General features: G+C 31.9%; 1 protein-coding gene across 3 annotated transcripts in view; it reads left to right on the top strand.

The window, feature by feature from the left end:
• The first annotated feature begins 283 nt into the window (after window positions 1-283).
• LOC123697134 (pyruvate carboxylase, mitochondrial) overlaps window positions 284-11,823 on the top strand; it is a 44,747-nt gene continuing 33,207 nt past the window's right edge. For 2 of the 3 annotated variants that reach the window (XM_045643549.1, XM_045643547.1), the window contains exon 1: window positions 2,101-2,149. The gene's annotated coding sequence lies outside the window, so the exon portion shown is untranslated. Of the gene's footprint in view, window positions 389-2,100; window positions 2,150-11,823 lie in introns of those variants that run through there. The other variant, XM_045643548.1, reaches the window with a different exon arrangement.

Genomic DNA, 11,823 nt, shown 5'->3' with positions numbered 1-11,823 from the left:
TCAAAACTCAAAAGTGACATTGCCATTTGCTACAGACTATAGTGCGGATAGGTACAGTGTAGAAAAAAAGTTCGTTATAGAATTCACATAAAATATTTTCATGGTAATCAGTCAAGAAAAGAAGTCCAAAGTTTCATTATATTAGTTATATTAGATCTTTCCACGATCTTTCACATTTTTACTCTTCGATAAAATATATTTTTTTTGTCATTGACACATTTTTCTGACAGTGACATACAAGTTCTTTTTTATTTCTAAAAATACCATAATTATTTTAGTATCTGTGGTAGGCTGGAAGTGATACGAGTTTTATAAAGATCATTTTCCTATTTTTTCGGAAAATAATTAAATAAATAATAATTAGTGATTGGATTTTGAACATTACTCGGTAAGATATTTTAATAGATTTGAGACATCATTAATTGTGAAATAATGTATCACTGGCGAGAAACAATTGAAGCGCATTTATAAAAATATTTGCGCATTTTAAATCGCTTTTTGTATAAAACTGGCATACAATGTTATTGCGTATTTATATTTAAGAAAATATATTATTTGTAAAACAGTCATTTCAATTTTTTAAATTACGTAAGAAATCTTTTACCGGTTCACCTTCAAAAAGAAAATATACCTAAGTACTTAACTATATATATATATATTTTTTATTTTTTAAGTACACATAAATAATTAGTTTCACAAGTCAAAGTCTATATTTTATTTTTAAATAAGATCGCAGGAATCGAATTTATTTATCATGTAATTTTTAGAATATCATAAATATATAATAGAAATAAGTATAGGAAATCTAGCAGAAAATATTATATATGAGCCCGACACAGTAAAGTACCAATCACAGTTCATCCTCAGTCTTGTAAAGTATTCTATTACAAGAAACACTAAGAACCGAGGAACTGTGATCAGCACTATACTGTGAATTAGGCTTTCCATTTTTTTCATCCACTAGCGGTCCGCCCCGGCTTCGTCCGTGGTACATATTTTGCAATAAAATGTAGCCTATTTTCTATCTCAGCGTCTAAAGATTGTCTGTGCCAAATTTCATCAAAATTGATCCAGTAGTTTATGCGTAAACCATACATACAAACCTTTCCTCTTCATAATATTAGTATATGTCATCCACTAGCTGTGCCCTATAGTTTTACCTGCATTGCTCCGCTCCTGTTGGTATTTATATGATAATATATAGCCTATTGCTTTCCTTGATAAATAGACTATGGACTATTTAACAGTGGAATAATTTTTTATATCAAACCCATAGTTTGAATAATGCATTAAAGCAAACAAACTCGTCAGCTTTATTATATTAGTACAGATAGGTACATCAATCATAATATTATAAAATATGACAACTGATATAGAACACACAAAAAATTGGTTACTAATTCCTCTGATTACTCAAATTTTCATGAATTATATCTGTTTGACTAATTGTATGTGTGGGGCTTCTCATAATTAAATTACTTAGTACTCAAATAGCCAATTTGTTTGAGTACTTACCTTATTTGGATTCTTGTAAAATAAACAAATGATGAAATTTATTTGATAATCTTTATTAATTATTTAATTGAATGGTTGTATTTAATATTGGAGAACATCTGTTGGCTATAATATTGGAAAAAAACATAACTGATGCAGAAACTATACTTACAAAAAAAATATTACTTCTTCATACTTAACTACTAAAGAAAAAATGGTAAATTTTTTTTTTCTCAAAGAACTATAAAGAATAGAAATGTTAAATCTAAAACTTTATTGATACTACATTATATTCTATTGCAACTATTATAACCTGCAATCTAAGGAATTATATTTGTTTTTTGTCTGTATAATTTTAAAAAGTTATCTAACTACTGAATTTAAAACTATCTCCACAGGTTCTTCCTTCCTTTTCTCAACTTATCCTTGCCATTGACCTTTCTTACTCTATCTAGTTTCTAATGGTGTAAATGATTAAATGGAAGTCTGTAGGCACGGTATTACGAAAGCATTTGCTACTGAACCTGTTGATAAGCTTACTTAGAGGTCATTGTGACCCCGTTTATTTTAGAAAAACATCAAAGTAAATACAAATCGTCAGTATAACGCCGGTCGTGGTAACGTGCGGTTGTGTGCGTCGCGGATAAATTTTGAGGTAATTTTATTTTTTCGCCCAAAAATATCATGAAATTGTGATAAACTGTGCACTATGACATCACCATAATAAGGTCAAACTGATCATCTCAATCCTTATCTTGTATGTTATAGAGCAGTGTTAATTAACGGAGTACCTTGAATAATCGTTGTTAAAATAATTAATATTCATTAAACTAAGACTCAATTAATTCAAGAGTACCATAATAAAGGTAGCAATTAATACGCATTTCTTATTAATTATTATGTCAGTTTTTGTTACAATCCCATCGTCTTCCATGGTCGCGCTAAAACAGAATTCTGCCCAATTTACATAGTTCTTCGAACTTCGTAAAACCTGTATAGGTATTAGAGCGAATTTCGGAAACGCGGTGTGTTTTTTTTTAAGTCTATAACTTGCAATGAAGGGCACCTTCGCCTTGTTAGGAACGAAATGAACAAGTATATCATAATCTACATCTTATCATCCTAACGTGACCTTTAGTCTTGTTCTGCCTACGATTCTTCTTGCATTAAAAATGGAATAATATTCATTTTTATGTAAAAAAGTATTATTGTTTTCAACGTTCGTGTTTTATGTCAATTTGTTTGGTGCAATCGTGTCTTAGAAGATAGAGCCTGCATTGACTAACGGTACTTACGCATAATCAAGTACTGCGGGCCTTTGCTCTTGGGCCATACATATTGCGCCCGGTTTGACCCTCGATAAATAATAGTTGAAATATAACTTATGAATAATCTTACAAAGTTTTCATGATCGGGTTATTAGTACTTCCGAAGATTACCCCTACTAAAAAAAGTTGAAACTGCCTGGATATGCAACCACAACAAGATGACTGGCTTGCTTAACAAATAATTTACTTACTTCTTAAAACTGCATGTTCTATTTACCTACGTGTCTAATTACTATCATCTAACAAATAAACCAAGGAGTACGTAATACGAGTTGTTAGGGAAGGATAATTTGAATATATTCCGTTCACTATATCCTCTATGTCCACAGCAATCGCGTAACCACAAATAGCTGAAGACGAATACCCTTCTTAAGTATCAAATAACAATATGTGATAAGTTAATTAGTAATTAATTTAATAATACTAGATTAGGATTTGGCTGTGTCTATATATCTAGGTATAACTGAAACATAAAGTGTTCGTGTTTCCTCTCAATTCTTATGTAGAGAATATTTTACATGTCTCTCTAGTTATAACATACGGGTACCACCAGAAGGAAGATACCCAGTTCTTTGGAAGGCACAGGTCCATCACACTGAGGCCCTTTTGATAACTTTAATGTGTAACTTTTGGGACACCAGCTACAGTCTGCCCATGACTGCACTAAATTCTTATCATTATATTCTTCAAATTTTCATGCATCGCAATTAACCCTAGAACCGTACCCATATTAGAATTTCATTAACGGTACCCAGGGGTACAAGTGTACCCCGATGAAAAAAACAAGATGACAAAATGATTATTAGCTTTTATTAAATGTTGACTTATTAAGGTCTACTAAACATTCATTTGAGTCTTATTAATTTAATTTATAATGGCATTTTTATATTTTTTCTACAATTTACACACACTTTACGTTGTTGAACAAAATTTCTTAAATATTTTCACTTGGTGAACTGTATGCGTGACTGACGGACTTTAGACGTGGATATTCACAGTGACATTCCATATTCTAAAACAGCAGTGGTCCCTGCTGTAATAAGTAAAAGTTGCCGTAAAATATCTCCAATACTTATTTGTAGAGATGTCGTGGTCATATCGTAGATTTGATCATTTCATGATATGAGTGGCCATTTCACGAAATGGTCGCATATCGTGAAATGGCCAATTTAGTTTGGCCACATCATGATGTGGTTTGGGCAGATCAATGATAAGAAATCGTTTCACGATATGGCCAATTAACGCACGGTTTTTTCATGAAATGATCAAAATTATTTGATCATATCGTAAAATAGTTACATTAATCGTTGGTAGAGGCGCTGCAAGCTCTGTGTTTATGTGATAAGATGGCGGCCGCTGGCGAAAATTAAATTATTCGCAGTTAAAAACTTCATAATTCGTTTAATAACAATATTATGAAGAAAGTCATAGCAAAGAATTTACGACGAAGAGGTGAGTAAGTAGTTATTATGGAAAATGTGGATATCTTATATGTATTTAAGAAAAAATGCGACTTAAATAAAATAATTTAAGAAACTACTAGTTACTTACTATATTATTATAATTGTTTGTTTTTTAAAAAGCGATCCGCTTCTGGCACTCGCCGGCCGCTGCCGCGGCACGCTCGCTTTGCTCGCTCGGCTCGTGCGTTGTTTATCAAAGTCTAACCTAACCTAACCTAACTGTTTTCTATTGCAAAAACGATTCGCTTCTGGCATTCGCCGGCCGCTGCCGCGGCACTAACTTAAATGACATTAAACAAGTTTTTAGAATATAGTTATTCTGAATTTTTTTTAATATTTTATGGACTCTTTATATTTTATACGATCTGGCCAAATGTGGATGACCAAATCGTGAAACGTTGACGATTTAACGATCTGATCAAATTATGTTGGCCATTTCACGATATGCGACCATTTCGTGAAATGGCCACTCATATCATGAAATGATCAAATCTACGATATGACCACGACAGAGACATTGGCAAAGTTATGTATTAAAATCGATCTTCTAAGTGAAGTTTTTTCTAATGAAAAATGAAAATTTTTTCGTCAGGTTCATATTTTGATGCCTCACAAAGTACCAGCTCTTCTTGTTATTCCTCCTCCCACAAAATATTCAAAATGAATTCATCAATTGCCATCTAAAAAAAGAAAATGTACAACTCTGCTATACAAATCATGCAGCAAATTATAAATTTGTTGAAAATAAGAAATCCTACACTATTTCACAATAACAGTATGTATATAACAATATGTATGTAAAGTAAAATTATAATTGTACATCAAATTTATCAATAATAAATATAAAATAAAGGACCAAAGAGCGAAAAACAAAAATAAATGCACCTTGAAATACTTACGTTCGTAGTACCCAGGGGTACTGGTGTACCCCGACTGGTTCGTACGACGTCTTCTCAATAGTTTGATCACTGCCCGAATACGGTATCTACGTGTCTTCTCGTCCCCGACAAATACACGGACGCGCAAAAGAAACCGTTGTTTAGAAAAAAAGATATAGAAGATTTTCTTTCATTTTTTTCATTTGTACCCCAGGGTACGGTTCTAGGGTTAATTTATTGTACCTACTTGTAATTAACATAAAAACCTATTTATTGTTTAATGGTAGTATGATAAACTCGTGATATAGCTAAGTGGATAATTGCCATGTACCTAAGTGATTGTGAGGTGTTAATATTATATGATTGTATTTTTGTTCCTTTTTAATTATTTAATTAAACATATTATGGAGAACCATAGACTTATAATGTTCATTCCTTGTATTGTGTTCTGCCTGATTTATAGACAGTGCTAAATTGAAAGCGATTCCTAATTGTCCTGGTCCGTTATTATTATAAATTCCTTCTAAAATATTGGGATATTATAATTGAGTTATAAGATACCTACCACTCATTATTGATTTCAATTTGTCTCTCAAACTTATAAATTTATTTTACTTTTATCTCAAGATGCTCAAGCCTTAATTCTACCCATAAAATTACATCATTGAAAGCTTCGCTTGCTTCGTTCTGTTCGAAATTTAATCATTTATTCAGCATAATTCGAAAACATTTTTATATCAAGTACTTCGGAATTGCAATGTCTCGCTCATATTACCATCTCATTAATATTTACGAGCGTTATCTAATCAGTGAGTATTGTTACTTGACAGTTTAACATCTGTTTTAAACAGGTTGTTGATTGTTCCGAAGTTATTTTATAAAGACCAAAAGGTGCCCAAAGGAATATTTTTATACCTATCCTCACTTTATGAATTATGTGCTATTATCTTGTTTTCGTAATCGTAACTAAAGGACGTTAAACATTGGACACATGCCGCTACCAAAAATTTGCGCTCCATGATGTCCAATTTTGGATATATACCCTGGACCCAAAAAAATACTACACCCATAAGAAATGGGCATATCCGAAGCTGTACTTGATTGCAAATAACGTCTTCGACATTTATTTTACGGTGTTCCTAGCCAATCACAAAGCAGCTGCGTCTTCCGCAGTGTTATCCCTACCAAAACATGGAACAAATTATACTATGTATTTTCCGATCGTGGCGAAGGGTATTGGCCATATTTCCCAACCTTTCTTTATTTAAATGTAACTTACAAAGTAAGGTTCTTAATTAACCTGAATGACCTTATTACTTACGTTTATAGCTTTTACGTTAGCGATTATCGCACCTTCCACAAAATTATATTATGTTTCGTACTTGAAATGTTCGGAAATACCTATCTTTAATCTTGTTTGCTTAACCCTTAATTCGACAGATTTTTTTTATAATTAAATTTGTATCTGTGTTACTAATTTCAGTTCTTAGCTTATCTAAGACCTTAAAAAAAATACAAAAAAAAATCTATTGTTTTCAGTTTCCTGAAAAACCTACGTCCTGTATACTGGACCATATCAAGTTTACAACAAATTGATGCACTTGAATCATGTGTAGTATATTTCTCATTGTCAAAAAGATAGAATATAAAAACCAGAGGTTCAATATAATATTATTCAATATATTTTGGTAAATTAAGTCTCAAAGTTACATCGTTTTACGCTTAAACACTAGAAGTAACTCTTAAATCTTATAAATTATAAAAATCACTATTATGTTTTGAACATAATAATAAGTAATCTATACAGTCTTCATAATAATCAACATTTAGTTAAAATAATCAGTCTCAGTTATAAAAATGAGTATCAAAAATATCGATGTAAGTAGATTGTTAATCATTATTTTATCTATCTACTTTATTTGAAAATTATAAAAGCAATTTCTTTTGGTCACTAAGCACAACCTCTGTTTGCATTTGGAACACTGCATGTTCGTTTTATTGTTCTTGCAGAACTTACAACGTCCATAAGTGGTATATTCAGGCCAGAGGTTGTATCCATCATAACGTACAGAAACTGGGGACCTCGGTGCACTTGGGTTTTCGATCAGAGCTTTTTTCTGTACAGGGTTTGGGGGTTCCGTCTCAACCGATCTTCCCTTTTGCCACAATTCAACTGCCAACCTCTGTCTAAACTTTTTTAAGTTTATGTTTTTCAGGCTCTTCATGTTGCATTCTCTCCTGTAGAGCAGCCAAGCATTGTTAACTTATATGTTTAACATTTGGCCAAAGATGTTCATGTACCAACGACGGCTCTTGAAAGATGTTCTGTAAAGAACTATCAACATGTCGCACAGATCAACGCCTCCCATATGTTGATTATAGTAGCTGACTAATTGGGGACATGTAACACCAAGTTTTCTTTTCTGTTCTTTGCTCCATCTCTTGACCTCTTGAACAGGGTAAGCATCTGCATAAGAACAAGCCAAAGTCACAACCTTATATTATAGAAACATTTTACAATGACGATCTTTTTATCGTTATCTACGACTTGGCTAAATCTTGTGTATCATTTTCGGAACTGTCTAATAAATTCATGCACTGTAAGCTTGAGTCAATGGAAGGGCAGGATGAGGAGGACAAATCTTCAGTTCTATTATGAATAGCAATATCCTCATCAGGTTCAGAATCAGTGTCTATATCGGAAGGAGCATATTTAGGCGGTACCAATGCTACTAAGAGTTGTCCTCTTGACATTAAGCTCTAAAAAAGACAAAAATAGTAAAATTCAAAACATATTAAATGCGGATCCCTAATATAGTATTATAATAAACAACAAAAGTTAATTTTCTAATAAGTCGACAACGAGAACAATACTGGACATATAATTTTGTATATAGTTTTCTACAACTTTGATATGGGGAAGAATACTGGACATTCAGGTAGTGGGTCTTGTAAAAACGAAACAAATCACAGTAAGACAATAAATATATTATAAGTAGCTTTACGTGTATTTTATCTGGAACTTTCAATGATACTACGAAAAAAATAAGCCGTAGAAAATGAATAAAGTGCAACTTATCGAGAGCCTGCGCGGCATGTTGCTTCTCCCCGCCATCTCGCCGGTGACTGCTCGATTCCCGTCGAAGTGTGTGCCTCACCGATTTTTGACAACGTAGTTAGATAGTTAAGGATTCGATTGTGTCGTTTTAGTTCAAGTTATTAGGTCTAGTTTTTTAGGCAGATTTTTTTTTAGTCAACGCGAAGTATACTGCACGGCGTCGAATTAAGGGTTAATAAACGAATATGAGTATGGCCGCCAAAAATTGTACATTCAAGAAAAAAAAAATGTCCTTGTCATTTTATATAGCACCAGATTTTTTTATATAGTAATTATGGTAGTTTTTATATAGTTTCAGCTTCACTATGTTATATTTATCATTATATTAATAATTTAAATTAATTTTGAGTGCCTTTAACAAGCTCAATATTTTTTTTTTGAAATGCTTATTTTCCTTTCCATACTAAAATCATGTGTCCCACTTAGTCATCTCACACTTTGAAGTCACAAAATTATGCAAAAATCTATTGATACCTGTAAAATTTTGGTATTTCTAAATTATTCTGTAAACTTGTGGATAGTTTTAACAAGTTCTAATAAAAATAACATAAAAGAAATTAATATAAAACTCACTTAAAACTATGTCCCACTTTTTTTCACGAATGATACTTCACGCACGGTTACCATGAAATAACACCCTAAATAACTAGATATCCAAGCCACAAAAATATTTTTAAGTAGTGGCAACACCGATTTAAATGTTGGCCAACCTTTAGAAGAAAAATCGCCATTTTGTTACTGTCAAAGTTAATCGAAAGGTAGTCGGCATTTTTGCTTCGCAACATTTTAATAATTTTGAGTGAGAATTATGCAAGGTAAGAATACAAATTTACTATATTATTTAAATTATGTGTGTAGCTTTAGTGACCTAGTAACAAATCAAACTATGCGGCGTCTTATTACTACAATACTTTGGCGAATAAAGGCTTTTTAGGTTATGTCCAACCATATTTTTATTCACGAATGATACCATGTGTTACTATTGTGTTACGTAACATCCGTGAGCGGCTCTTAGGGGTAGTACTCACTAGAGAATCTAAACTTAAAAATTTACTTTTTTACATAAAGAGAACCCACTTCAAAAACTATCATGTTTCGGAAGTTAGTAACTTTTTTACTATAATAATTCGTATTCGTAATTAATATCATAAGTTGTGAATGATTCTTGCATTTGTAAGTATTATAGAAATACAAAATTTGAGAAATAAAACTTTTTCTTTAATATTTAAATTTGTTTTATTGAGTTTTAAAGTAATTTAATCAAATAATTTAATTAACAATATAAAACAGAAATGTAAAAAAAATCTCCTGCATTATTAGTTGTAATGTACACTAGGCTTAACAAAATCACGTATGTTACTATCAGTCACGTATGTTACGGTGTGTTACGACTTCACGACTGTTATTGTACAATATTTGGCGGCCATACTCATATATATTTTATATGTTTGATAAAAAATTCCTAAGTCGACACTTGAGCCAAATAGCTACCTAATTATTTAGACTACATCAAAATCTTACTAGTATCACGTAAATTTGCTATAAATCTCCGGGATTAGCATTGTAGAGAATAATATAGTACGAGTCAATGGAGATTTAAATTGGTTAGGTTTAGTTCAGACTTCAGACAGATATTTTGCGAAGCGTTAAGGGTTGTGCTCTACCCTTAACATCTCAAGGCCCAGCAATTTCCAGGCCTTACTTTTTTTCTTGTCTTTTATCATTGATAGTCACAGTTGATAGTACCTACATAGTACTTATTATGTATATAATATATTCGACTTGGGATATTGTGAGTAGTTAAAAGTTTAACATTTTATTTGCTATTATGTTAACTGTGGTCTGTGCTTATACTAGTAAGAAAAATGAGAGCGTGTCCGTAAATTTATAAACCCAGATACTATCACGTTTTACTATTTCTATGTTAAGGTTAGAATAAATTACCCATATCGTTTTACATGATACATACATGTAGCATAAGTAAGTACTGTATATAATATAAATTGTAACGTAATATCTACATGAAATTTATATCCTACAATTGTAGTAGTTAGTTAATAAAAACAACTTCAGTAGGAGAAGTTTTAATATAAAGCATCCATAAAAATATTAGTGGGAAGTCTGTATGTTTAAATATTGTTTTATTTGTTTCAATAAATTGAAAATTTAAGAAATTTGTGCGTAAGTAGTCGGTATCGGGCTATGATATATAAAAGAGCTAGATACGTTACCCGCTCTCTATTTTGGCAAGAAAAAACTCAGGTAAGTGCCCGAGTTTCACTTAGTCACGCACCATTCAGCGTCGTGGCTGGACGTTCTTTTTGTATTTTAATCGGCAGTTGTTATTACGAAGTACATGAGTGAGACATGTATTATGTCTCGTGCGTGAGAGTGAAAGAGAGAACAACTGTATTGGTGATAATGCGTTAGTAAGTAGGTATGTATTAATTACGCTGTTTTTTAGTGCAATGATGTTGGCGTATGCCGCGTCTACTAGTATAATAGGTCATTGGTATCGGGAATTTCACTACAAAAGTTTTAAATAAGCAGTCATTCTTATTAGAAATTCTATTATTAGTATATTATATTATGCAAATCTAGACTAGCGTTATGCCAAAAAATATGTTTATAAATAAACTAAATACTTGAGTCTGTTTGTATGAACGATTACTGCTTATCGGTCATATGTTTCTTTATAGCGGTAATTTAGGTACGCCGTACGTACCTACATTAAATATAATTACGCTTTAAAGATAAATTTTTCATGTTCTATAATTTTTGGTCTCCAGACAAAACATGTGTTGATATATTGTTATATTATCTATGGTCTATCAAAAATTACGTGACTGACGCAGAACTTGTTTATGAACACAAAAAAAAAATTATCGTCTGACTCCCTGACCTGGTTGTTGCGGAATAATTCCTGAAATATATTATATTAACGTTCGATTAATTAAACGATAAGTATATATTTTAATTTATTACATTAAGAAATCCTCAATTGTAATTTTCGAAAAATTGTGTAGTTTCTAGTACCTACTCCTATATGTATGCAAAGAATACGCAGTAATTCTCACGTTCATAACCACAGTTCGTAACAAACATTAATTAGTCAAATCACGGCGACCTATAATTTTAATATTATGTATATCTAAGATTAGTACAAATAAATAATTTTGACTGATATTGATGCAGATGATTTCAAGATTTCAATTTTAATGCATGATATGGATCATGCGTGATCATGCTTTAAAAATTTATGACCAGGAAAAATTTAACTAACTCGACCTAGCTGTTATACCCGCAGCTTCGCCCGCATGGTCATAATTCATTGTACCTACAAAATTTCGTCCAATATTTTATCCTCTTAGTCTTGGTGGGGGTATATCAAAATCCTTTCTTAGCAAATGAAAAAACGTTTTGCGGTGTCTGTCTGTAAGTACCCATGCCAAACTTCAGCCCGATCGGCCCAGAAGTTTGGGCTGTGCGTAGATCAGTCAGTCAGTCAGTCACCTTTGCATTTTATATTAGGTAATTAATAG

This window comes from Colias croceus, chromosome 14 (genome assembly GCF_905220415.1).
Source record: "Colias croceus chromosome 14, ilColCroc2.1".
Lineage (NCBI taxonomy): Eukaryota > Metazoa > Arthropoda > Insecta > Lepidoptera > Pieridae > Colias > Colias croceus.
Note: the sequence above shows the minus strand (reverse complement) of the source record. Positions and strands in the feature narration are given on the sequence as shown.